We start from the raw sequence: 4,943 nt of genomic DNA on the forward strand, positions 1-4,943 counted from the left end.
GATAAATAAGGAAGATAACATGGTGTTTAATGTAATAAAATCACGTGGATTTACCTCGTATTAGTAACTTCACATCTCATCTTGAATATGTAGAGTTGATGGTTCATAATGAGATAATTCTTCACATTCTTTGTGAGATATTCGTTAACCAACATTCTTCATAATTTTATTGTAGAACTCTCCATCATCACCCAATATTTGATCTCATGAGATAACTAATTTTGGATCAAACTACAAACACTCTGATTCATCTTCAGCTAATCTCTTTTTTATATCTCTTCAGGATGTTTTTCATCATAAAAAAATTTTGCAAGATTCAAAAACACAACACATCCACACATTGCATCACCACATGCCAAATTTCTCTTTGGCATCAAATCTTATCATATCAATTTTGATTGAATACTTAACCACTTGATGAATCTATTCATGACTCCACCAAATACCATACCCTAACTTTGATCTCTTTGCCTTATATCCACGACTTCGCCTGAATCACAACAGCTTATTGCTGGAATCTCACAAACCCAGCTTTGATACCAAATTATAGTACAAAAAATCTATAAAACAAATTCACATAAGAAACAAACAATCAAATATGGTGTGATCTACGTGGTTCGGTGAAAATTCACTTATGTCTATGGGGGAGAGAGAAAAAGTGACTGTAATTAATATTAAAACTCCACACACAAAAATAAGTTGTAACCCTTCTATAAATCAAAGAGGATTAGGGCATAACATGTTAAGAGAAATATTTCTAATATATAAGAGATCTTGTAATTAGATCTCTTGTAATTAAGCTACCTAATATCAATCTTCCTAATATAGAAAAAATCATGTAATTAGGTCTCTTCTAATTAAGTTACCTAACATCAACCTTGATGATATACATACTTGCTAATATAGAAATATTAGGTTCAATACTTTCTATAACACGGTTTTCTATGAGAACCTCTAATGCAAATTGAATGTGGCGTGCAATATAGTAAAAATAATAAATAGATTTATTTTTAGGAAGATTTATATACACTCAATTCTTATGTATTTACATATCTAGCACCTAAATTTTAATGTTTAGATATATGGCATGTTCGAAATCGGCTCGTGAACAGTGTGTTCGTGGTTTAGATATATGGCGTGTTCGAAATCGGCTCGTGAACAGTGTGTTCGTGTTCGGCTCATTAAAATTAAATTGAAAAAATAAATGTAAAGTGTGGTATTCGAACCTCGAACAAATGTATGCAAAAAAAAAAAAAAAAGACAAACCACATTACCACACAAAGTGTTACTATTTAAACTTAGATATAAATATATATAATATAAATAAATACAAATAATATATGTAATATATTCTTATATAATAATTTTTTTTATTACGAGCTAAAACGAGCCGAATACGAGCAAACAAAGAGTTGTTCGTGTTCGGCTCGTTTTCAATTCTACAATTCTAGCTTTAAAAGCTTGTTTGTGTTCGACTCGTTTACTTAACGAACGAGCCGAACATGAGCTATTTAACGAGCCAAACATGAGCTACTTAACGAGCTGAAAACGAGCTGTTCGCAAACAACGAGCTTTTTTGACAGCCCTAGGTACAATTATTTTGCTAGGCAGATTGGTTGTCTTTATATAAAAGAAGATTTACATACATACCACTTAATTCTTATGTATTTACAAATTTTTTATTTAAATTTCATTTTTACATATAAATCACCATATAAAAATATGTATTTTATTTTTTAAAAATTAAAATAGTGTTATGTTATGATATGAGACATACACATAACCTTGTCTTTATATGAAAATATGTATTTCACTTTTAATGATGTCTTTCCATGTGATATAAAAGATTGATTTGAGTGGTAAAAATGTGAAAAATGAAGTTTAGATATTAGATATAAAAATACATAAGAATTGGGTGCTATATATGCAAATGCCCCTTAATAAATTCAAAAATTATTCACCTAAATTATTATTTATATAAATCAGCAAATCAAGGGTCATAGGAATGTGGGGAAAGCTCACCTCTTCTCCAAAGGTCAGAGTCCATTTCAGGTTGTCGTTGTCTCACCAACATTGGAGTTCCTCTTAGTTGTTGTTGTCTCACCTTCTGGGCTATTGTCGCCTAATGACGTTGGAGTTCCTTTTAAGCTATTGTTGCTTCATCTTCTAACCTTCTGGGCTGTTGTTGCCTCACATATGGGATGTTGTTGCCTAAATATGCTGGAGTTCCATTTAGGTTGTTATTGTCTCACCTTATGGGTTGGTGTTGCCCAACGACATTAGAGTTCTGTTTAAATTGTTGTTGCCCCACCTTCTTGTTGTTGTTCCTCAAGGACGTTGGAGTTTCTTTAAGGTGGTTGTTGCATCACCTTCTGGGTTGATGTTTCTCAACAAAATTGGAGTTTATTTTATGTAATTATTGGCTCACGTTCTACGATATTGTTGCCCAATATTTTGGGTTGTTATTATCTCATCATTTGGATTATGTTGACTCACCTCGTGGGTTAGTGTTGCTCTATCATGTGTGTTGGTGTTGCCTGATCTTCTGGTCTGACGTTGCCCCATCTTTTGAGTTCTTGTTGCTTGATGTAAGAATGTTGATTCTTTACAACTTGCCTTTCAGAGATAACAAAAATTATATAAGTATTGACAGGAATTTAATATATTCTAGTTGAGGTATTTCGCCCCAATAGGAATATAGTCACATAGAACTCTTCCGGGGTTTATCCCTTTTATGATATTTATAGTGTAGCTGTACATTGTAAGGGTTATAGCATTCTAAATTTTTGTAGTGTGCCAATAACTTTTGAGACTTATCATCTTCTGAATTTTTTAGTGTTTCTATATCTTTTGAGACTTATAGCCTTCTGAGATTTTTAAGTATACCTCTACCTTCTAAGACGTATAGCATCATTAGATATTTTTAGTGTTCATGTACCTTGTGAGGTTTATAGTTTCTGAGTTTTTTTGAATGGTGATATTATGAACCACTTGCACTCATTGAGTTTTTCTAGTGAGAACCCTCTCTACTATTAGCTTCTCATCGATGCTACTTTTTATGTGTGTCTTCTAGGAGTATGAGTAGAGAGCTTGTCCGTCACTTGCCCTCAATAGTCTTTCTAGAGGATAATTTGCTCAATACTAGCTTCCCATCAAAAATATCTTATGAACGGTCTTCCAGGAGTATAAGTGAGACTGTGCCTAGCACTTACTGTCAAGAGGTTTTATAATAAACAATATTATTTATAAAAAAATTACAGATAATAAAAATATTCACCGATAAAAGTTACTTGAATAATAGTTTATTGAAACTAGCAAGAAAAATAGCAAAAAAGAAAGAAAGAAATAAAACTAAAAACGTTCGTACTAAGATAAAAGTAACAAGTCTTTTGAAAAGATAAGATAGGTTGCAGTCGTACTATTCATTTAATAATTTTGATAATTTTCTTACGATCTTCCTTACCCCGCTCTTATAAGTAATGATTCAGGTGACCTACAGGTATCAAATATTCAATTCCTTCATTTAAATGAATGCATCTTTCTGTTGAATGCCCCTCTAAATGGTGAAAATGACAATATTGAGATAGGTCCCCACTGTTTGGGATTTTTAGTGCATTTGGCCACTTCTGATATTTATAATTTTGAATCATCATTAAAGTATTACTTTAGGATGTGCTAAATTGAATATGATTGGTTGTCTCAAATCGATATATTTTTTATATGTTGGCTTTGTTTGCTTCTTTTCATGGGAGGTTTGTGCAACTTCTCTAAGAGTATGTTTACATTTGCTAAAAAATTGTTAAAACTACGCTCGATGTTAGTGAATTGCTTCGTCATTAGTGATTTGAGCTTCAACATGATGGACGAGGTCTGTGTAAAAGTGAACCTTTTCCTGTATTAATAAAAACTAAAAGGGCCTAGGACATAACCCTACAAGGAAAATGCTCCTTAGTAACTCTGGATAAACTCATAGAATTTGATGAGCCTCAGTAAAAAAACCTTTGAAATATTCTTTAAGCGGCTCTGCTTCATTATGAAAAATTATAGAAAGGTGAGAAGAGTCTTTGATAATTCTTTAATTTCATATAAATTGCTCCACAAAGAATTGGATGACTTCATTGAAACTATGAATAATTTCTATTAGGAGTGAATAAAGCTAAGTATGTGCTGAACTTCTAGGGTGATAGGAAAAACTTCGTAAAGGATTACATCAATGCCTCCTTGTATATGCATGATGGTTTTATAATGATTAATGTTCATAATAGATCATTATAGTCAAAGCTCGGAAGCTTAAATTCTATTGGAATCGGGTGTTCAAGGGCCATATCAGCTAAAAGCAAAGAATTCTAAGGGCTACTATGAGTATGAAAATGACTTTTGTCTCTTAAAACGTGTATTTTTTAACCATTCATCATAGCTCATCATGAATTACATAATGTGGTTGAGTTAAGGTTTTTAAGAGTGTTATAGGGTTGCAATTTGGCCAAACTGCACGAGATGGATGCATGAAATTAGCAATATCCCGAAAATTAGATTCCTGACCAAGTTAAGGAAGAACTCTAGTGTGAGGAGAGGGGTTATCAATGAAAAATCCTCTATTTTGGGATCTCTTTAGTAATGATTAATCTTGGGGTAGATGAACTTCACCCAATATTTCTATTACTAGTTCTTGAGTTGCATATAGATGCTGAGATTCTTCCAATCTCTGCATGCGGAGCTTGAGGGGCAAAGAAGTGACATCTTCTTTGGGAAAATGAAGCAAAGGCTTGGTGCCCTATGCTTTGAGATTGTACCCTGGAATGATGGTTGTTAAAACAAAAGCTTAATATATTATATTTGTTAGCCATCAGAGAAGTATAGGCTCCTATCAAAGTAACTTTGTTTCTCACAAACAACACCAAACTATTGCGTGCCTGAAGATTCGTGGTGGTAGAGCGATAATT

Source organism: Phalaenopsis equestris, unplaced genomic scaffold, assembly GCF_001263595.1.
Source record: "Phalaenopsis equestris unplaced genomic scaffold, ASM126359v1 Scaffold000656, whole genome shotgun sequence".
Classification (NCBI taxonomy): Eukaryota; Viridiplantae; Streptophyta; class Magnoliopsida; order Asparagales; family Orchidaceae; genus Phalaenopsis; species Phalaenopsis equestris.